General features: G+C 33.2%; 1 protein-coding gene across 2 annotated transcripts in view; it reads left to right on the plus strand.

Annotated features, from left to right (window-relative positions):
- TENM2 (teneurin transmembrane protein 2) overlaps positions 1-24,974 on the plus strand; it is a 3,550,639-nt gene that overhangs the window by 659,919 nt on the left and 2,865,746 nt on the right. For both annotated transcript variants that reach the window (XM_041750467.1, XM_041750468.1), the window contains exon 5: positions 8,510-8,553. The gene's annotated coding sequence lies outside the window, so the exon portion shown is untranslated. The remainder of the gene's footprint in view (positions 1-8,509; positions 8,554-24,974) is intronic.

The following is a 24,974-nucleotide window of genomic DNA, read 5'->3' on the forward strand; positions in this document are numbered from 1 at the left end:
GCAAAGTTATTTTCTTTAAAAAAAAAAATAGTCTTCAAGTAACTGATTATTCCACATTACAAATGCCTCTTTTATCCAGTTTTACTATTAAGTGGTTTAGCTAGTATTCAAAACAATATAGCTTTAATTAATATTGTAATACAGCAAAAATATGTAGGTAGACTATTATGAATGTCATAATTATAGTTGTCAAACAAGTATAATGTATTAGCAGACCTCTCATCCAGAGTTTTATTACTTATATTTATATATGTGAACTGCCCAGGATATTCAGACCATTCTTTCTTCATATTTTTTAATCTAGAATGCCATATAATCTTGAATGTTTGTTGTGATCTTGTCTATTCAGAAACCTGCTGCTGTAAAATAGCTTCTCCATAAATGTCAAGTAATGTAAAATTGAATGCCTATATTTAAATAGATTTTAACAGATAATAAAACTCTTGAGATTAAAATGGTTTCATTCAGGGAGGCAGACAATTCTTTCCACACTGTGCAATTTATGTGTCATGTTATGTAAAATACAATTTTAAAAATACTTTTTAAAAAGCACAAATGAAAAGTATCTATTGAATAAAAAAAGGAAGGTAGTGTTCTCATTGCAGGTCTAGTTGAAAATGTGAAATATAATGACAAGGTATAAACTTCTATTTTCTAAACATTGCTTTGACTAGATCTGCTTCCTGCTAATTCCTTTGGGGGTTATTCTAGAGATTCAAGCTATCAAAACAGAATTTTTACTCACAACCTAACCTTTCTTTATTTAAGACAAAACAAAGGAATTAGAGAATTTTGACACACTATTATATGAAGCATAAGAGAAAATTGCTTTTCCATTTACAGGTATGCATTTGGCACTTTATCTCTGAACACCCAGGTATATCACAGCTTACAATTGGTTCACCAGCACAAAAGATGTATCTTGTCTCTTGAGAGAACAGCTACTGACAGCCTTTCACTCACTAAATATGAAAATGGACATGTACAATTAGATGTCTGATAAATAGTATTTTTTTTAGGAAGATGATTTTTGGACTAATATTCAGTAGTCTTTAGAATGGGCTGGAGATAGGAAAGAGAAAGGTGAAATCCCAATTAGGTTGCCAAAATAGTTTATACATGAAGAAAAAGAGATCTCACACAGAAAGGGGTGACAGATAGATTCCAAATGAGGGACCACAAATGAGAGATGTCAATGCTCCCAAATCAAAGACAACCAAGGGTACAACTGAGTCAAAGTTGATTTTATTGAATTGTTACAAAGAGGAAGAAGATTGCATACAGTGGGCTTGGGACATCTGTTAAGAGGGTATGAGAAGGATTTTATGTTAGGATTTATGCATGTATTAGGTGATTTGGGGAAGGGTTCAAGGAGATGGAGATAATTCTGACTGAGTATCCTAGTAATTCTTATTTTACAAGCAGGAAATGTGAAACAATTCTAATGATGTAATTGGTAAAGAAATAGTAATCTCTAATGTAAGCATGGGTAAGGAGGTATTAGGCTATTTTTGCTATTTGAACACTGTTTTAGTTTTTCTCAACATGACTATGCATTATGGAGTTTCTTTATTTGTTTTTCTCAATTCATCATGGTCACAGAATGCCTGGTCTGATCTTCAATATCCAGCCTGGTTGATGGTGCCATAATACCTTCTGAGGTGTCAGCTTTTTTTCTCTTTTTCAAACATAATATAAAGAGACAATTGATGTTAGAAAAAGACTGTTTGTATATAGGGATGTTCATATTCTGAGAAAAGATGAGTCAACATTTTAAAAATATCCATTGTGGGCTATATTTTTTATATTTGTTATTTCATCCAATTCTTTTTCTTTTTTTTTTCTTTTTCCTTTTTTTTAAATAAATTTACTTTTTATTGGTGTTCAATTTGTCAACATACAGAATAACACTCAGTGCTAATCCTGTCAAGTGCCCACCTCAGTGTCCGCCACCCATTCACCCACACCCCCCGCCCTCCTCCCCCTTCCACCACCCCTAGTTCGTTTCCCAGAGTTAGGAGTCTTTCATGTTCTGTCTCCCTTTCTGATATTTCCCACTTATTTTTTCTCCTTTCCCCTTTATTCCCTTTCACTATTTTTTATATATCAGTCAATCGGAGAAGGACAAACATTATATAGTCTCATTCATTTGGGGAATATAAAAATATATTTCATCCAATTCTAAGAGATTGTAGGATTTGTTTCCATTTACCAGATGCAGCAACTAGTGGTGGGAGTCAGATAATTCACTTGCAGAGACACAGATTATAAAATGAAAGGCTGAGTTTCAAACTATGATTCCTCAGATGCTAAAATATATAATTTTCCTGCTTCAACAATACAAGAACATATATCTCAAGTTAGAATTGGAAGCAAGTAATGGTGTAATGGGCAGAATTTGACAGCCCAATGTGGAAATTTATTTGGAAGAAAAAGGAGGCTGAGTTTATTTTTGAACATGCTAAGTTTAAAGTCATGATGGAGCATCATTTATCCATTTTTTTCTTATAATAAATTTGTCTTAACTTGTTTTATTAATAGACATTTGAGTTGTTTAGAGATTTGGGCTTTCACACATTTTTGTCCGTATTTTTGGATATATTATCTGTTCAGTAGGAGTAGAATTGCTGAATCCAATGATTCATCTATCTCTGAACTTAGTAATTGATACCCACCTGTTTTCCAAAGTAGGTTATACCAGTTTATACTTTCTCTACCAGTATATGAAGTTTTCTTCGGATTCTTGACATCATTGGCTTTAAATTTTGGTCTTTCTGGGGAATTAGGTTAAGAAAAATGGCCTTAGGTTTCAGTAATAATAGTGGTTTTATTTTTATTTTTTTTATTTTGCATGTCTTTACTTAATACCTTTTTAATGTTTATTGGCCATTTGATATTGTCTTTTGTTAATTATCTTGGCATTTTGTGGATGGGGATGGCTTCATTTTCTTATGATATGTAGGGTTTATTTGTATATTCTGGATTATAAGCCTGTTGAGAGTAACATGAGTTGCAAACATCTTTTCCCACAGTGTAGCTTATTTTTCACATTTTTAAAAAATATTTTAAAAAAATATTTTATTTAATTATTTATGAGAGACACACATAGAGAGCAGCAGAAGCACAGGCAGAGGGAGAAGCAGGCTCCATGCAGGGAGCCTGACTTGGGACTCGACCCCACGGCTCCAGGATCACACCCTGGGCTGAAGACAGTGCTAAACCACTGAGCCACCTGGGCTGCCCTATTTTTCACATTTTTAATGACACCCTTTGATGAGTGGAAATTCTTTATTTTAATATAGTCAATTTTATCACTTTTTGTTGGATTAGTGCTTTTTGGGTCCTGTTTAAGAAGTTTCATTACCTTAAGATCATGAAAATATTTTTCTAAATTATCATCTAGAAAAACTCATTATTAAATTCTTCTTCTTCTTCTTCTTCTTCTTCTTCTTCTTCTCTTATTCTTTCTTCTTTCTTCTTCTTCTTCTTCTTCTTCTTCTTCTTTCTTCTTCTTTTTCTTCTTCTTCTTCTTCTTCTTCTTCTTCTTCTTCTTCTTCTTCTGTTATTATTTGCATTTCAGTATTTAATTAATCTAGAGTGGACTGTTGTATATAGTAGATGATAATTTTTTTTCCTCTTCCTTTGTGATATCCAGTTGTTCCTCACTATTACTTGAAAATATTTTTATTATCCACTGCTCTGCTGTGTTATTTTGGCATAAACTAAGGATCTATATATGTGTAGGTCACTTCCAGGGTTCTCTGTTCTATACCTTTCATGTATTATTGTGTTCTTTTTCTAGTTTTAAAATGCTAGGAATAAAGTTTTGGAACTTTCTTGTTCCAATATTTGAGGATTTATGTTTTCTTTTCTCTTAGGTAAAAACCTTCCTTAATTTCTCTCAGAAGTGGTTTCTAGTTTTCATTGGATAGGTTTTGCACATATTTTGTTAACTTATCCCTAACATTTCATCTTTTTGGTACTATTGTAAATGGTATATTTTAATAGTAATTTTCAATCATTTATAATTATTCTATAATAACAAACTTTTGGTTTATTATTTTCTTTTATTGTTATAAATTTATGTTAATTAAAATCACCACATTTATCATATAGTTTCTGATTTTCATGAAGCCATACAATTGTGTAATCAGATAAACCAAAATCAGTTAAAACAGTCCCATCAGTCCAAACATTCTCTTGTACCCCTTTGTAATGAAACCATTTTTCCAACCCCAGCCCCTAGAAACCACTGATTAGTTTTCTGACCCTATAACTTTGCCCCCCTTTTTTCCCCTAGAATGTCATATATATTGAATATTACAGTGTGCAGTCTTTTGAGTCTTGCTGCTTTCATTTGGCATAATGCATTTGAAATTCATCCATTTTATTTCATATATCAATAACATTCCTTGTTATTGCTGGCTAGTATTACATTATATAGATCCATTCTCATGTTGAAAAATGCTAGGGTTATTTATTAGTATAAAGGCTATAAACATTAGCTTGGGTAAATTCTTATTGGTAGAACTGAGGAATAAATGGTATACATGGAACATATTTTATAAGAGAACACCAAACTTTTCCAAAGTGCCTGTACCATTTTCATTTTCATGAGCAGTGTATTAGAGTTCTGGCACCTCCTTAACCTCAGTATGGAAAAGTCAGTACACATGTGCACATTCACATGTGTATGTGTTTCATTTTTATCTCAGTTTTAGCCATTCCAATATGTAGTGATTTCTCATTACAGTTTTAATTGACATTTCCCATATGACTCATAATGTTGAACATCACTTTATGTGCTTATTTGCCATCCAAATATGTTCTATAATGAAGTGTCTGTTCAAATTTTTTGTTGATTTTTTAAATTTGGTTCTTCGTGGTTTTTTTTTTTTTATTGTTGAGTTTTGATAGTTCTTGATATATTTTAGATACAAGACCTTTCTCACATATGTGCTTGCAAATATTGTCTCCTGAAATACATTTGTCTTTTTACTCTCTATATAACCTCTTTCAAAGAGCACAGTTTCATAATTTTGATAAGTCCAAGTTATATTTCTTCATTTATAGTTAGTATTTTTAGGGTACTGTCAAAGAAATCTTTGCCTAACTCATGGTCACAAAAATTATTTCAAGTCTTCTAGAAATTTTATGATTTTGAATTTTATATTATGGTTTGTATTTGCACTTGATATGAGACAAAGAGGGTTGATGTATTTTTTGTCATATTTCCAGTTTTTTAAAAGCTCTTTTCTCCATTGCTGTGGCCTGGCACTTTTGTTAAAAAAACAATCATTTATGTGGGAGTGTAGTTCTGGTCAGTTTGATGAAAGGCATATCAATTCAATTGATCTTTTTAAAGAAATATCTTTTTGAAATCAAAGAAAAGTAAATAAATGGGTAGATATTTCATGTTTATGAATAGGAAGACTCAATATTATCAAGATGTAGATCAAGTTTTTTCTTGATCTACAAATTCAGTGCAATCCCAATCAAGATCCTAAACAAATTATTCTATGGGTATTAATTTTAAAGTTTATATGGAGAGGCACAAGACCTACAATAGTCAAGAAAATATTGAAAGAGAACAATGAAGTTGGAGGACTGACAGTATCCTACCTTAAGACTTACTATAATGCCACATGAATCAGACTACTGTGATATTGGCAAAAGAATAGACAACTTGTTCAGTGGAAGAGAATAGAGAATCCAGCAGTAGTAGACCTACATAATGTAGTCACCTGATCTTTTACAAAGGAATAAAGATAAAGAATGGAGCAAAGATAGTTTTCCAACAAATGGTGCTGAAACAACTGTATATCCATAGTAAGGAAAACAAATCTAGACACAGACTTTACACAAATTAATTTAAAATGGATCAGAGACCTAAATATAAACACAACACTGTAAAACTCCTCAAAGATAACATAGGAGAAAATCTAGATTACATTGCTTGTGGTGACGCCTAGGTATTTTTTTTTATAAAGATTTATTTATTTATTTGAGGGGGGGCAGTGCATGAGGGAAGGGCAGAGGTAGAGAGTCTTAAGCAGACTCCATGCTAAGCACACAGCCCAATGCAGGGCTCCATCTCATGACCCTGAGATCATGACCTGAGCTTAACTAAGAGTTGGCCACTTTACTGACTGTGTCACTGAGGTGCCTAGTGATGCCTTTTTAGATACAGTACCAAAAGCATGATCTATAAAGAAATGATTGTTAGGTTGGACTTCATTAAAATTAAAAACCTCTCTATGAAAATAGTATCAGTCAGAAGACAGGATTGAGAGAAAATATTTCCAAAAGATACATCTGATAAAAAACTGTTTTCCAAAACATATAAAAATTCTTAAAATTCAACAATATGATAGAGAGCAAACAACCTGATTAAAAAATGGACCAAAGACCTTACAAACAGCTCACTAAAGAAGATACTCAGATTGAAATTTAGCATATATGAATATGCCTCACATTATATGTCATCAAGGAAACACAAATTCAAAAAAAGTTAGAAATCACTGCATTTTTACTAGAATGACCAAAATCCAGAACATTGACAATACCAAATGCTAGGGATGATATGGAGCAATGAGACTTCTCATACATTACTAGGGGTAATGCAAAATGGTATAGTCACTTTGGAAGACAGTTTGTCAGTTTCCCAACAAAACCTGAAATACTCTTACAATGCAATCTAGCAGTTGCATTCCTTGATATTTACCCAAAGGAGTTGAAAACTAATGTTTACACAAAAACCTACACACAAATGTTTATGCCAGCTTTAAGTATATTTTTAATTATTGGAAGCAACCAACATATCCTTCAGTGGGTGAATGGATAAATAAACTGGTACATTAGAACGCTATCAGGCCATGAAAAGAGATGAGGACCCCTCAATGCCTAGTACACAGTGAAAGAAGGCAATCTTAAAAGGCTATATATACACTGTATGATTCCAATCATATGACTTTCTGGTAAGGCAAATCCATAGAAACACTAAAAAGATCAATGCTTGTTGAAGTTGGGAAGAAGAGATGAATTGGTGGAGCACAGGAGATTTTTAGGGCAGTGAAAATGCTCTGTAAGATGTTATAATAATGGATATATGGCATTATACATTTGTCCAAATTCATGGGATATACCAGGAGTGAACTCTAAAGTAAACTATCAGTGATTATTATGTGTCAGTATATTTCATACTTAGCAAAAAAAAATGTGCCATCTTGATGAGTGTTACTGATTATGAGGAGGCTATGCATGTTTTTGGGTAAGGATTATGTTGGAAGTCACTTTACCTTCCAGTCATTCTTGTTGTAAACTTAAAACTACTTTAAAAATATCCTTAAAATACAGAAAAGAAAGAAATAACTTTTGTTTTCATTGACCTTCCTGTGCAGCTTTTCTGGTTTTACTGACTTCTGCACTTTTCTTTATTGTTTCCTTTCATCTATTTGCTTTAGTATTAGTTTTCTTTTCTTTTCTAATGTCATAAGGTGGAAGCACAGATAATTAACTTAAAATTTCTGTTTTTTTGATATAATCTTTTCTGCTGTGACTGTTCCTCTAAGGAATGCTTTGGCTGCATCCCATAAATTCTGTATATTACAGTTTTATTTTTCCTTCAATGTAATATTTTCTATTGTTATTTGTATTTACTTTTTTGACTCACGGACTTTTTTTAGAAGTATGTCATACTATGAATTGTGCAATAGAGTTGCATTTATTTGATGTAGTATAAATAGTAGAGTGCTTGAACTACATAGAAGAGGACATTGACTATAATTAATCTGTTGTATTAATCACAGAACCAACACTAATAGTTACTGGTGAAAGTCACCTGAATCCTTATATCATAGATTAGAAAGTTACTCTGGAAATTATGTAAATGTTAAATTTATGATGCCTAGTATCATTCTTTGTAAAATTTAAGTCCTTTAAGTGCTTTTCTTTTTTTTTTTTTTTTTGCCATCTCTTCTTTACTCCTTTTTCTTTTCTTTTCTTTTTTTTTTTTTTTTCCCAGTACCAGCTCTGTATACCACACTTTGATACAGGGAGCTAGGTTTCAAATATTTCATAAAAAATAATATGTTTTTAAATAAATGCTTAAAAAATAAAATAACCTTTTTCTATTTTATTATCCAAACAAAATTTAGAAATATATACAGAAAGTCAAATTAATCATGATGGTAAGAAAAAATTACTTTGTACTGTGGATTATCCTATACCATATATCTGAAAGTCATCTTAGAGGCTCAAGTTAGTTTATGTTGTGTGTCTAGATGTTTCTATTCCATGAGTACCCTAATTATTTACATCAACTTATTATTTTTATTTTATTCTCAATCAAATGAAACAGCTGTGATGATATCTTTTATGTTTTTTTTTAAATTAGAAATAGATGTCTACTGAAAGGGAGAGTACCATGTCTCAATTTTGTTTCCTTGAAAAATACTCTTCTTTTACATAGTATAAATAACTTTTGAATGTCTTTCTTCTTATGTTGCAGATATATGAAGTCTAAAAGTAAGACCTGCAGTAATTTTCCTTAAGGTAGGGACACTTTCATTTTTTGTATTTCCATTTGTTCAGTGTTGTCTATACACAGCCCTATGAAGGGTTTCTGAGGAAGTTGACCTTATCAAAATGTAAATTATAGGGAAAAAATGCACTCACCTTGAGACAAGTTTTTCAAAGACAATTAGTTACATCCCCTTTCCAAAGCTTTCTTTGGAGTCATTTTAAAATCATAAATTACTAAGATTTTTTATTAATAGAAAATTCATTTTTTTCATCTGCTATACCTTCTGATACTTAATGAGTACATGCTAATGCAAAAAATTGATTTTTAATGTAAAAAGTGAAAATTAAGGGCAGCCCGGGTGGCTCAACGGTTTGGTACCTGCCTTCAGCCCAGGGCCTGATCCTGGAGACCCGGAATCGAGTCCCACATCCGGCTCCCTGTGTGGAGCCTGCTTCTCCCTCTGCCTGTGTCTCTGCCTCTCTCTCTGTGTGTCTCTCATGAATAAAAATAAATAAAAATATTTTTTTAAAAAGTGAAAATTTTATGATGTACTTGCTTACTGTTAGATATTTCATAAAGATATTCTTAATAAAGCCTGTGAAGAAAATAATGGGAAGAATAACATGCAAAAAAGGGTTTGAACAGACTTAAACATTACTAATTTTGGACATGTAATAAGTGAGGAATGTGAATAGGAAGTGAAGTAAATATAAGCAGCCATAATTCAAAATATGGATAGATGAATTAAAATTGAAGAGGAAGATGGTTTCAGGCAGACGTATTTATTATGTTTTATGACAGAGCATGTGCCTCTCTCATTCAGATTCAGATAGGTAAGGGCTATGGAGAACAAATAAAGGGGCATAGTAACTGCATAGAACTGAAAGTTAATATTGAATGAGCACATCCAAATCATGTGGATTGTTTCCATTCCAGTCCAGAGCAATTGGTTATTCTGTTTATTCAAGCAATTAAGCTGTATAGGGTGTGGGGCTGTTAATTTTTTGACCATTACACTTTTTTAAACTTATTAAGATAGTCCTGATAAATGATATTACACACTAAGTTGCTTTAGTATTTGCATAATGGTAAAATATTTCCTTTTGTATTTTTTTTATATGGAGTAAATTAAATGCCAAGTCAATCAAGTGAAATCATCTCCCTTTAGAAAACTGAAAATAAAATTTGAAGAACTCCCAAAGCATTAAACTAAATATCGAAGGGCTATGATGGGAAGCTCCATGAAACAGCATATTTAAATAGGTGCAGATTGTTTTGTCAATGTCCTATTATAAACCATAGAGCTGAGTATAGCAGTTATTACACATCTGTGCAATAATAGGTAAACTGGTAGAAATGAATTATAAAAATTGTAGCACCTTTTTATTTAAATTGAAAAACTTTTTTATTTCTTTATAATTCTTTTCAACAAGTTATTACATTTTTTTTCTCTTAAGATGGATGGATTAAAAATATGTGACTAGGAGATGAAGATTTCAATCTAAATTATAATTATTTCCTACATCTGCTCTGATACATTTAGAATGGTTTGTGCTTGTAAATTAGGTGTTAATGAAATAAAAATGTTGTAACCATGTGGAACATCAGAACTGCAATTGACTAAAGAAGATTCTGTAAATTCTCCAAGGATGTGCTACTGCAATGAAAGCTCTCATGAGCCCCTCACTATACAGGAGTTATGTCTTTATAAATTTAACTATTAAATTTAAATTTAAAGCAAATACCTAAAAATTGCCAAAGCATTACTAAAAGCTGTCTTTTAAAGATAAGCAGTCTACTTTTGTGTTTACTTTGTTTCTGAGATAGCTGCACAATGTATAAAAGACATAGTGTTTGATAGCCTTCTAATTCACTCCATAGGGATACAGACTTGAGAAATATGCCAAGTCATCCTTAGAAGATGAGCTGATAGCAGTGATGGTCCATCTTCTGCCTATCATTCTTCTTAATGTCCTAATCACACTGTCTGGGCTATTTTCATGCAACAAATTCTGCTTCTGCTGTTATATTTTTATTCAGCCAAATGCCTGACTCAATAAAATATATTTCTAAATGAGATACATTTTCATCAAAGAAATGAAATTAATTAAACCTAGGTGACATCATTCCAAAGTAAGTATTCCCACACAGATATTTTGATGTTACTAGTTTTATTAAATAAATTAATATGAAATATTAGAAGTCAGAATTTAAAGGAATATGCATTTAAAATATTTTGAAAATTACAAATAAATATTATAAAATTATTTTATATGGCCCTAAGTGATGAATCACTGAATTTACTCCAGAAACCAACATTGCACTGTTTGTTAACACCTAAAATTTAAGTTAAACAAGACAAATGGTTAAATAAAATGCAACTGCCTCCACTAGGGGGAAAACATCTTTCTTGAACTTTACTCCAAGTTGTGGGTGTGTGCAGTTTTGCAAATAAAACATCCTATTTAAGTAGATTACATGAAAATAAGATATTTTCAATGTATTAGCTAAGACAAAATTGTTACTAATTCTCATCATGATTCATAAGTTATTTTATAAGTAGTTTTCTCCAATGGAGTACACATTTCCAAGTACATCTCACTTTATTGCTGGACTTAACCTTATTCTTTATGTTCTTATTTTCTTACGTGCTTTGCATTATCATTTGTTTTTCTTTTTGAAGAGAACAAAGATGTATTAATATTTGTAAAAAGCAGGTCTCGAAAGAACTCTGTTAGATTGGCACATTTTTTTTTTAATGATGCATTTTTACAATTTATTTCTTTGTTGCTATTGAAAAATTAAAAGAAAAAAATTAGGAATTCAGTAATTAATGACTAATAAATTGAATATTGATGCATGGAAAATGATCCAAATGGGGAAAAAATAAAGACAACATTACGACAGTGTTTACTTATTTGATTATTATTTTTTCTTCTGAAATATGGAAACTCATTTTGATGGTTGATGATCTTTTAAACTATCTTAATAATACTCTGTTACTTACTACAAGTTTTGAAAATGATTAAATGTTTGATTATAAATTCTACTATTCATTAACTAAAAATAATATGTTATTATATAAATGAACAAGAAAATAAAGTCCTAAAAAAATAAAAATAAAAAAAATAAAGTCCTTTTCTAGTTTCATTTCTACTTTCCCTCAAAATTTTAGAGTAACTCACTGCTTATTTCTGTTTTTATTTTAGACAAACTCTTTTAGTAGGTGTCTCACCATGACTTCTAAACATGGCCTATTTGTTACATTGCCAGACCTATCTCATGATTTTAAGATTGTGCATCTGACTCAACATGTCTTCATGGGTGCCATCTTCATTAGTGTGTCCTGTGAGTTCTATTTGGAGAATAGAGCTGTCTGTTTTGATCCATCTCCATGGCTCTCATCCTAGTCTAAATGAATACTCTCTTTCTTCTGGAAATAGCCCTTTGACTGATCTGCTTGCTTCTACTCTTGCCCCTTTACATCTTTGTACTTGCTATTCTCTTTGCAAGAAAATTCTTACCCTGAATCTTACCCTTAAGTGGGAAGATGGTAGAAGAAGCTAAGATAATATGTGGGAAAATACTTTTTAAACAGCAAAATCCTCTGTAAGTATTAAGCATTCTTTTTCTTGACATGACATTTTGTATATACCCAGTCTGGGCCACAAGTAAACTCAGATTCCTTCCTAGATCTGCTCCTTCTGCAGAATTCCGTGTGAGTTATGACAATATTGTCCTCTCAGTAGTTGAGGGAGAAACATCTGTAGCATCTATAATGCCTCATTCAGCCTATTTCACTGGCTAGTCAATCACCAGTCCTGAAATTAACTTCCTTGATATACTTCAAGCCAATCATTTGTACTAATAATCCCGTAGTCTATCATAATGTTATATTTCAATGAACTGAACATTCAATTGACTTCTCTGAATACACTCTTCTACTTACTCTTTGCCATAGCTGTAGTCCTTAGAGCTACAATGTTATAAAATATAAATTAGTTGATGTTACTCCTACTTAACATCGTTTAACAGTATTCCTTAAACTTTATTTTTTTAAAGATTTTATTTATTTATTCATGAGAAATATATATATATATATATATATATAGAGAGAGAGAGAGAGAGAGAGAGAGAGAGAGAGACAGAGAGAGAGAGACAGAGAGACAGAGAGACAGGCAGAACGAGAAGCAGGCTCCATATGGAGAGCCTGACGTGGGACTCAATCCCAAGTATCAAGGATCAGGCCCTGGGCTAAAGGCAGCGCTAAACCGTTGAGCCACCTGGGCTGCCCAGTATTCCTTAAACTTTAATGGGATGTGTATTTAAATCACTTAGTAAGATTGGTAAAATGATTTTGATTAGTTAACTCAGGTGGAGTCTGAGATTCTATATTTCTAACAAGTTCCCAGTTGATGCTAGTGTTTCATGGATAATACTTTGTGTAGTAAGGATTAGATGACTACCAGCTATACTTGGAAAAAAACTAAAACCTATCCATAGTCTATAAATTCATATATGATCAACCAATCTCCTCTTTGTCTTCTTTAAGAGCCTTTTATCATTTGTTGCAACTTTCTTCCTCAATTCTACCTTCTGGACCTTCTTTCAGTTCTTTGAAAGCATCACACTATTTTTTTTTTTTTGCCTCAGGATATTTGTATAATACGCTCTTCTCTCTGTTTGGAATACCATACCTCTTGCCCTATACTCACCCCTTTCCAGGCAATTCTTATTTATCTTAGATACCTTAGCTTAAACCCCATTTCTTCGAGGAATTTTAGGAAGTTGTACATGACCTTAAATATGCTTGTCTTTTTTTAAATTTCTTTTCTATTATATTGTATGTATCCCCTTCATAGTGTGTATAATAGCTCTGATTAAATAATCAATTCTATTATCAATATTTCAATATCTGTAACCTTCCAAAGATGTAAATTCATTGAGAGCAGTTCCCTCCCCCTGCCATCTGGTCAAGGTCTATATCTCCTGTACATAGCATGGTAGGTGCTGTGTTTCCTGAATCTGACCTGAGTCAGATTTCCTGAGTTGATGGTCTACAAATAGTTGTTAATATGATTATTTATGCAGAGTATCTATCCTTTTTCTTCATAGAAAGGGCATAGAATTTATCAGATTTAGAATTTTGGAGCCTGTCAAAGGTTCCAATACAGAGGCCAATTTGTTTTGTTCTGTGAAGAGAGCAAAGTACTCTCTGATAGTCCCATCTATCAATGGAAAAGAAAATGATAGATAGGAGAAAGATTACCTAGTTTTTATGAAAATGAGTTAGAACTTGGTCTAGTAAAAAACTAGTTACTAAAAGTAGTGTGATGAAAGTAGATAGGATAAGCAGGGCTGGGGAAGGTAGAGTTAAAAACTCAGTAGATACATAGGAGAGTTACATCTGGGATGTGACTGGTTGCCTGCAATAGACTCAAGTCAAGACAGTGTAGTTTGGAAAAGAAAATTGTTATATTTCGGAGGACCAATGAGCAGAGTGAAAGCCTCAGTTAGTCATGGACTAAAGGAATGAAGAAGAGGGAATACTTGAGTTTTAATTCTAGTCAAACCAGGAAAGAATTACTACTGAATGCTAAACAAAGACACAGTGGGGTCACAAGTGTAAAAGTTCTTCATCCAGTCATGAAATTTGAAGATGGATGGGAAACCATGGACTGAGGTACATAAGACCAAGCATCTAATGCCCTAGCCTCCTGCTGGAAGGATTGTATTTGAGTGTTCTGATGACCACCCAACATCTCTTTGGCAAGCTCACTGTGCCTCACATGTGGTCTTTCTTGTGGAGGGGAGTGTAACATGGTTAAGACAAGCTGGGGTAGGCACAAAGCATCCACACTTAGTGTTCAGATGCAGAGATGGATAGTATTTCAGAACACTCTGTTTGCCTCAGTAATGCACATTGCTCCTAGACTGATCTCAAAGGAGAAGGTTACTTGGTATGCTGGGATATATACCAGTGCCCTAATAAATCCTAGGGAAATTTTTGAAATAAGGAAAGTTAGCCATAGAGACACTTCTCTTCTGCCTTCTGTATTTATTATCTATCTCCTAATGATTTTCTTTCTAAGTCTACTGGGTCTCTCCCACTGACCTAAATCAGTGCTTTCCAAAAATAAACTCCATGAATTTGCAAGTCCCCCCCCCCACGCCAGCTTTATTTACCAGCAATTATAGCACAGGTGGTAGAGTGGAAATTGTGTATCCAAGGTAGAAGAAAGTGGGGTGACATGTAGGTGAGTCCTTTATATGTTAGAAACTACCTGTCCATATATTTTAGCCATCAATAAAAGTATTGAAATGTTAGGACTCATATTTCTTTAAATATTTTCCACAAGTTGAGCATATTGCCTTGTTTTAAAGTGTCTGTGAAAGAACCATTTATTTTTGTCAAAAAACATTGTTCAGCACGGCACTTGTTAAAAAAGTAAATTAGACTCTAGAGTATTGCAAAATTACTTGCTCTTACATCACATGGCATTTCAATGAAAACATAAGAAAATACTCTGATTTGCAGGGGTTATATTTTTAGTAGAGTCCTATTAAGTGATTTTTAACATAATAGTAGAAGTGCTAATTGCTGTAGTGACCTCAAAGGTGGAATCTTGCTTCAAATTCAATGGCTTGATTTTGTGTCTTTATCTAAGCCTTAGGTCCAATGACTTGAAGCTGAAAAACGACAACAAACTATTATTTTGTATTTTAGCTTAAATCAGGAAGATAAAATAGAGTCCATCAGGAGGAAAGCTAGAAACACTCTCAAAAGCTGTCAGTCATATATGCTCTTTGACTTTTAAAAATATGACTTGTATTTTTAAGAGAGTAAATGGGTTTTTAGAATTCAGAGCTTCTCAAATTTCTTACTCAAAAGGTGTTTTTAAGTATTTAAAATAGAGTAAAATAACTTCCACCCTCCCTCCCAATTTCCTCCCTCCCTCTCTCCTTCTCTCCCCCTCCCTCCCTTCCTCCCCCTCCCTCTCTCCCTCACTTCCTTCCTTCCTTCCTTCCTTCTTTCCTTCCTTCCTTCCTTCCTTCCTTCCTTCCTTCCTTCCTTCCTTCCTTCTTTCATTCCTTTCTTCCTGCCTGCCTCCCTTCCTCCCCCCTCTCTCCTTTCTTTCTCTTTCTTCTTTCTTTCTTTCTTTCTTTCTTCTTCTTCTTTCTTTCTTTCTTTCTTTCTTTCTTTCTTTCTTTCTTTTTCTTTCATCTCTCCCTCGCTTGCTTTCTTTTGTTCTGCCGAATTTGTTTTGTGTTTTTCTTTCCCTTTAATCACAGATAGAAAAGAGATTCTGTGTGTCACTTAGTAATTCTTCAGCCAAGATATCTTCAACCATATTACAGTAGACAAGGTAATTTCTTAGATTTCACCAGTTTAATAGCCTGACTACAGTTAATATTTGGAAAATAGAAAGGATATTCAAATGGCTGCCATAAATTCAAACTACATGTCCTCTTATATATCAGCTTTGAGAATATGTCCTGAAATATATTAGAAGCAAGTGAGCTTTTGAAATTAAGGTTTATTGCTTTTGGTATTATCTTGATCCATATGAACAGAATAGGGGGAACCAGGTCTTTTATTCTATTTCAGATTTACAACTTGAAAAGTACAACTTACTCTGATAATGTATTTCCTTAGCAGTTTAGTTTTGTTCATCAACACTGTGGGTCCTATTGGACAAGCCTTCTGTACCCTGTTTTTTGCTTTTTTGTTTGTTTTTTTCATGGGAGAGGGGACAGGGGTAGAGGGAGAAAGAGCATCTTAAGCAGGCTCCATGTTCAGTGCAGAGCTAATATGGGCCTTGATCTCACAAACCCAAGATCATGACCTGAGGCCAAATCAAGAGTCAGATGCTTAACTGACTGAGCAACCCACATGGCTTCTGTTGTTGTTGTTTTTTAGGGAGAGAGACAGTGCAATGTTTTAATAGTATATTCAGTCGCTTTTTTAAAAAATCACAACAAATTTAATATCAATGCATTTAGAAGATTATAATAGACTATAGAGAATATATAATAATTAACAAATGTGAGTCTATACACAAGCAGTTTACAGTCTTGGTAGGTTGAATTGTGACAGAGATTTTTTTAGATATCAGAATTGAGTTCATTTAAAACCAAACATAGAAAGTTTTGATCCCTATATTCAAAAAAAGGATCCCTTTCTCTACCTTCAGTTCTCCAAAGTTCATTTCCCCCAAAATGACTTCTTCACAATTGCTACGTCTATTCCCACAGCTACTCCAATTGACCCAGTTACTCATTCTGCTACTCTAGCCACTTTCTAGATAAGCACAGCTTATCTAACCACACTCACTGGTTAAGTCCAAGCTACTCTGACTACCCCTAGCTTTTCAGTTTGGCCTAGCTGTTTCAATTAGAATAGATTCTAGGAATAATTAAGCTTATCCTTTAAGTGAGTTTCTTATTTTGTTTCTGACTTCACCCTATTCAGATTCCTAGTTCTTTTTCTTCTTCCAGAGGAGTGGTATTCAAAAAATAATAATAAATAAAAGAAAAAATTAAAACTGGAACCCTATTTCTACATATATCTACCAAATTAATCAAGCAAGCAAGCACACAAACAAGTTAAAGATGATAATGTTCTGATACAGAGTTTATCTTCTTCACTTCTTTTTTTAAAAGATTTTATTTATTTATTCATGAGAGAGACACAGAGAGAGAGAGAGAGAGAGAGCGCGCGCGAGAGAGAGGCAGAGATACAGGCAGAGGGAAAAGCAGGCTCCATGCAAGGAGCCTGACATGGTACTTGATCCTAGGTCTCCAGGATCACGCGCTGGGCTGAAGGTGGCGCTAAACTACTGAGCCACCTGGACTGCCCTATCTTCTTCACTTCTGATTTGCCCCACAAATTAGTGCTTAGGGCAGAACACAACCTGATTTGTAAATCAGTGATCTAGGACTAGATCTGGCAAACTAAGGCCCATGATTCAAATTTAGTCCACTGACTGTTTTTTACAGCCTTTGAGCTGTGGATGCTTTTAACATTTTTAAATCTTTGAAAAAAAGTCAAAAGAAGAATATTTCTTGACATCCGAAAGTATATTAAATTAAAACTTCAGTGTCTGTAGACAAAAGTGTATTGAAATACATTTGTCTATGTATGATTTACAGCATTGGATCTGAATAGTTACAACCAAGACCCTGTGACTCACAAACACTAAAACATTCACTACCTGTCCCTTTATAGAAAAATGTTGTCAATTACTAATGTAGAATATGGGCTCTCACAGTGGTTCATTCCTAGAAGTGATTTTGCACTTTGACAGACAATGAAATACAACTATATTCAACCTCAAGTAACTAAAAAAAAAAAGGAGAAATTATGTATTCTAGTACATGTAAGCATTAGGGTACCAAAGACTTAAGAAATATCTGTGGGGAAAACAAAATACTTAAAGTTAAGGGGAAAAATCATAATTGAAAGTACCATTATTTTATTTAATTTTTTTTTTTTTTTTTAATATTTTTTTCTTTATTTATTTATGATAGTCACAGAGAGAGAGAGAGAAGCAGAGACACAGCCAGAGGGAGAAGCAGGCTCCATGCACCGGGAGCCCGACGTGGGATTCGATCCCGGGTCTCCAGGATCGCGCCCTGGGCCAAAGGCAGGCGCCAAACCGCTGCGCCACCCAGGGATCCCTATTTTATTTAATTTTAAAGATTTTATTTATTTATCCATGAGAGACACACAGAGAGAGAGGCAGAGACACAGGCAGAGGGAGAAGCAGGCCCTACGCAGGGAGCCCGACATGGAATTCAATCTCAGAACTCCAGGATCATGCTCTGGGCCGAAGGCAGGCACTAAAACTGCTGAGCCATCCAGGATCCCTATTTAATTTTATTAGTAAGATACTTTAGTCATTTTGCTGAACATATGTATTTTGAAGGGCTATCATTTCAGAAATTGTGAACCTGAGGCTCCTAGTGTTGACCTTCAGCCAGTTTCCTGATAGAACTCTAATAAGAGCCGAGAAAAGATCCTAAATACACCTGTCCATTTCCTCTAGCCTAAGGCTAATGGAATAGTGATGCTGTGTGTTAATCCACCTCCTCTTTTGCATGGTTAGTTTTATGAATGAAATATGACCAAAATGAAATATACATTAGAGATTAATTTATTTAACAAATATAAAGAAATTCCATTGAGATAATATTTGAGTTGATCTTTGAAGAATGGGAGGTATTTCAACAAATGGAAGTGGTAATTGGAGTAGTATTTAAGATAGAAGGTAAAGCTAGAACAGAAACCCATTGATGGGAAGGTATGGTATAGATTTGGGAAATATATGTATTTCTAAGCGATTAGGACATATGGAACATATATTAAAAATAATTATGACATATAGGATTATCTCAAAAGGGAAAATAATTTTCTAAAGCAATGGAAAAGCCCTCAAGTTTTAATGAAATAGAGGGATATGATCAAACCTGTGCTTTAGAATTACAGTCTCTAAAGTTGTGTGTGCATAACCAAGGCTTGGACATCACAATCCATTGAAATATTGAACACAATATTGGAACTCTTTATATTTGTTTTTAACCTATAATGTTAATAAGGAGCTTTGTAATACTAGATGAGTTCATCTGGCACTGGTGTTGATTTGTGTGTCATACATGGACTGTTTTATGTTATATATGAACAATAAAGTATATTTAGGGAAGTGTGGAGATTTTAAAACAGTAGGAATGGCAGTGGACGCTTCATTTTTTCTTGCTTTCAATTTACTGTTACTTATTGACATTTATGTCTACCTGGTAGTGGACTCATGTATCATATTTTGCAGCTTTAAACTTAACTTTGCAAAACAGATGAATGTTTTTACAAAAAAATGGAGATCATTCTGATAATGCATAAGCAATCAGCAAAAATGACAGTGATGTCACAAATTTAATAATAAACCGTTGGTCATCAACATAATGAGGTCAGACAATTATGATCTGATCATCCTGTAAGTTGCCAAAAACAAATGATTAAGAGGACATTTGGTGTTTACAAAAAATACCCACTATTGTTAGTGGTATAAATTTGTAATCTTGCTTAGGAGGTAATTAAAAATATTTTATCTTCATATCACCATTTAAACATATCTATTATATCATGTTGCTCTATTAGCACAGTAGTTCAATACGCAATGTTATAAATAAATACTATAGTGTATAGTGGAGACTGACCTCGCAGACCTTTTATTGCTAAACGTGAGAAATGAAAGCACTTGAGTGTATTAAAGTAGAGATGATAGACCTACAAGAAATAATATAATATAAAGAGACATTTGGAAGTTTCTTTCCCTGGCCCTGGCATGAATTGGGATTATGGCAATTCTGAAAGAAAAGGAGGTGACATCTGCCAAGGAGATTATGAGATGGCATAGATGAGATGAAGAAGTTAGCACAGTGAATCTTAAAGCATGAGTAATGCCTTGATAGGTGTGCAATGATATCAAGCCAGAAAAAGAAGCTGAACTTAGGAGCACAGTAAAGTTACTTTTTGTCTTTTTTTAAAAATATAATTTTTAACATTGATTACATTGTTTTCACCAATAAATGTTTTAAATAGAATCTGATGATCTAAGTAATCCCTGAAAAATGAAAAATTAACAGGAGAAATTTAATTGACTTATGTTTTCAATAATGATCTCCACATGAAATATAGAACAGATATTTTCTGATTTAAGGGATGTGTGTGTGTGTGTGTGTGTGTGTGTGTGTGTATGATATTTCTCACTTGTGCTATAGTTAGGATTGTTTTAGCAGATTTTTCATTTTGAGAAACATAATATCCACTTTTGGAGGTTGTCATTTATGTGTTACTTCATATTACAAGATTCCCACTCTGAACTGTATTTAAACACTTGCAATTCCTAAGAGTTAGAATGGCTCTAAAAGTAATTTCTCCATGTGCTCATGTTTTCTTTTTTTAATTAACATGTAGTTGAATCAATTGCTGTATCACATATTAGATAATTGGGACAATTTAAAGCTTAAACAGAGAACTTTTCTATAAAATTTGATATCTTTATTTCTGTTAGTTGTGTGTATTTGGCATGCTTGGTTTGCTGCTTCATGTGTATACAGATAGTATTGTTTTCACATATGACCAAACTCTATCTAGTACAATATTTTAGAGTAAAACTTCTAATTCAAAAATTTCTATACAAGATGAAGAAATGCCTTTATCAACAGGAAAGAAGTGATAATAATTGTTGTGAAATGATGTAGACCATCAGTATCATTTTTATATGCTACTGATTGAAATCATTGAATACTTAGTGACCTGTCAATTCCTTTCCATAGCTGAGTCCCAGAGCCTGTGAATACAGTAACTAATGCTGTTTCCTTTTTGTTTACTTTCAGAGAAGCCAAGAATCAAAAGTGTCACCATCTTCTATTAACTGAAAAGTATCAGGTGGCATGTGTACTTCTGTACTCAGCCCTACATTTTCCTGAACACATTTTATCTTGATTATTTTCTCAGAAAACAGTTGCTATAGTTATCGTAAGCCATCTAAGACCAATTGTGCAAAAACTTTACATGAATAAATATTGTACCTTCAAACATAAAAACATATATGAGTGATTCCTAGAATATATTTCATTTTGTATAATTTCATCAGTGATATTGTGGCTAATACTGACTTTTTACAGAAAGTATACAAACACTGGATATAATTCAAATTTCATAAAAAGAAATACAAAAGCATTATTCCTTCAAGTTTTACAAAGAGTAATAGATTTTTTTTTCCATTTTATAAAAGTAATACATAAATTACAGGAAATTTTCAGGTAGGATAATATAAAATGGCAAGCTAGCTCAGAGATATGTTAATATATTACTTGTTATTCATTTGTCTCTGTGTGTGTGTGTGTGTACTTAAAGATAATTGCAAATCTGAGTGCACATTTTCTAGATGATGTTTAAAATGTTCTTACAGAACTTTCGCAGTTTTCTTACCTATACCTAATTCCTTAGGACTTCTTAAAAACAACTTACATTCATCAAGCTTTTCCAAAGTGTCAACTTAGTTTTTGATTTTGTTTTTTAATTCATTTTCCATTGTTTTAAATAATCTCTAATTAAAATTTATAGTTATATTAACAGGTACAACTCATGCAGATAATTTTAAGAAATATAGAATTGAATCTTGGTAAGAAATCAACTCAACCAGTGGAAGTAGGTGTAGATGGGCTTATTAGAAAAGCCCTGGGGACTGTCATAATTGAGCTATGGTTGGACATCAGTAGGTGAATTTTTAGGGCTATTTTTTATTGTAGTTAGCTGGAAAGAGAAATTATTTATTTATTTAGTCATCCATTCATTCATTCATCCATCTCTTTTTTCCTTTTTTGAAATTTAAATTCAATTTGCCAACATAAATTTTATATAGTATAACACCCAATAGTCATCCCATCAAGTGACCTCCTCAGTGCCTGTCTTCCAGGCATCTCATCCCTCCCACACTCCTCCCCTTCTGCAACCCTTTGTTTGTTTCCCAGAGTTAGGAGTATCTCATGGTTTGTCTTCCTCTCTAATTTTTCCCCATTTAGTTCCCATCCTTTCCCTTATAGTCCCTTTCACTATTTCTTATATTCCACATATGAGTAAAACTGTATGATGATTTTCCTTCTCTAATTAACTTATTTCACTCAGCATAATACCCTCCAGTTTCATCCACATTGAAGCAAATAGTGAGTATTTGTCTTTTCTGATGGCTGAGTAATATCCCATTCCATATCTTCTTTATCCATTCACCTGTCAAAGGACATCATTGCTCCTTCCATAGTTTGTCTATTGTGGACATTACTTCTATGAACATTGGGGTGCAGGTCTCCCAGCATTTCACTACATCAGTATCTGTGGGGTAAATACCCAGTAGTGCAATTGATGGGTCATAGGTGGCTCTATTTTTAACTTCTTAAGGAACCTCCATACTGTTTTCCAGAGTGGCTGTACCAGCTTGCATTTCCACAAACAGTGCAAGAGGGTTCCCCTTTCCTGTCTTATTAATTTTAGCTATTCTCACTGGTGTGAGGTGGTATCTCATTGTAGTTTTGATTTGTATTTCCCTGATGGCAAATGATGTTGAACATTTTTTCATGTGTTTGTTGGCTATGTGTAGGTCTTCTTTGGAGAAATGTCTGTTCATGTCTTCTGCCTATTTAATGACTGGATTGTTTGTTTCTTGGGTGTTGAGTTTGTAATGAAACAATATTAAAACAATACAAATCTTTTTACCTCTGCAGTTACCTAATATAATTTATATAATGAAATGGAAATTATTTCTCCTGAATCAAATCATTTATTATGCCTGTGGGCAGAGTGAGAAAAGCCATCCCATTCATATAAGGAATAGTTATCCTTTGTCCAACAAGGGAAGACCAAACTAAGAGAGCACAACATCACCATATAAAACAGAGGTAAAGGGTTGTTTTGTATATATATTTAAGACACATATGTAGTGGTCCATATTTAATTAAAAAATATTCATACCAGAAGGCAATGAAAAAATCATCAAAAATCAAGAGAAGAGAAATGACAATAGAAATAGGTTCACAGGTGTTGCATATATTGATGTTATCAGACATGAGATTTTAAGCGATCATGGTACATAAGCAGGCTCCATGCAGGGAGCCTGATGTGGGACTCGATCCCACATCAGGTCTCAGGACCACAGGATCCGGGGCTGCCGGATCCCGGGGTCTTAGGATCAAGTTCTGCATCAGAGTTCCCATGTTTCTCCCTCTGCCTATGTCTCTGCCTTCTCTCTATGTCTCTCATGAATAAATAAATAAATAAATAAAGTCTTAAAACAAAACAAAATACAACAACAACAACAACAACAACAACAACAAAAACCCCAAGAGATTAGACTTGTAGAAGAGAGAATTAGTGAATTGGAATGATTTTGAAGCAAAGAAAGGAAAAAAGAGACATATGGGACATAATGAAATTTCTAACAGACATACCATTGTAGTCTTAGGAGAATAGAGAGAATGAGATCAATCCAGAACTTGATGTTTTACTGAATTTTATAAGAATTTTCTAAAAAGTTAAAGATGAGAGATAATGATCAAGATGCTATTTATTTATCTTTTAAAAGAGATTTTATTTATTTTAGAGATAGAGCAAACACAGGGTAGGACAGAGGGAGAGGGAGAGACAGAATCTTAAGCAGACTTTGCATTGAGCATGGAGCCCAAGTGGGGCCCAATCTCACTACCACAAGATCATGGCCAAAGATGAAATCAAGAATCAAACATTCAACCAACTGAGCTACCCACTTTCCCCAGATCAAGATGCTATCTAAAGGTCATACAGGAACAACCATGGAAAAACTCTAGAAATTATCATTCCGGATTGTTAAGGGAAGTCAACCAGTTTCATGGTCAATGCTTCTGAGAAAAATAAAAAGTGAATTCTTACATTGTATCTAAAGTATACTTAAGATGTCTGATGTATTTATAGTACATTTCTCCAGAAATTGTGAAATCGAATTGGAGAAAAGAATATCCAAAACTAAGCAAACTAAATAATAGTCAATTAACTCCAAGAAAAAAAAATTGTATAAAGAAAGGAATGTCACCATCTGTAAACCGTGCTTTTTTTTTGGATGTAAGGGAAAATAACTGTTTTGAGGACATGTTATACAAAAAGTTTAATCCTCTTATTTTTAGTAAATATTACACAATAAGTATCAAAAAGTGAAAATAATAACTAACAATATAAGCATATTATGTTAAGTGTAGAAGAAAGGAAATGTCAAAAGAAAGATTAAATAGTTGATACTATATATATTTTTTATTTAAAAGGGAAGCAAGAGGACAAAAGATACAAGGTGAAGTGTATTGGGAACAAGGTCTTTTTTCTCTTATATCTGTGTCTTACCTATAAATCTTTACTCTAAGTGTATAATAATAGTCCTTACCTTATTTTTTTTTAAGGCTCAAGTCATACAAAAATTTTAGCACATTGTCAGTCACAAAGTAACTGCTCATTAAGTGCTAGTTATTTAATTAGTAGGTTAATAGAAGGAAACAGAAGTAATGATAGTGATATTAGGAATTATGACTTTATTTCAATTGTCAAACATTACTGTGTGTATTTTTCAAGCAAGTTGGCAAATTAATATATAAAATATGTAAATAGTGTAAATATGGTTCATCATCCATGACTTTCTTTACCCTCCTCTTTATGCTTCCATTCTCTGAAATGTATGTCTGAGACTTTGGTTAATGGGTCATAATCTTGATTCTGTCTACATTTCAACCTTGAGTATTTGTTAAGTTGGCAGTGCCACATCACAAGTATCCTCTGGTATCCACATGTCCTCCAGAATTCATATGGGTGACATCATCAGTTCTAGGACTGGGGGAAAAAAATAAAGAGCTGTACCAGTCTGTATCTGTGACA

The sequence above is a fragment of the Vulpes lagopus genome, chromosome 3 (genome assembly GCF_018345385.1).
Source record: "Vulpes lagopus strain Blue_001 chromosome 3, ASM1834538v1, whole genome shotgun sequence".
Lineage (NCBI taxonomy): Eukaryota > Metazoa > Chordata > Mammalia > Carnivora > Canidae > Vulpes > Vulpes lagopus.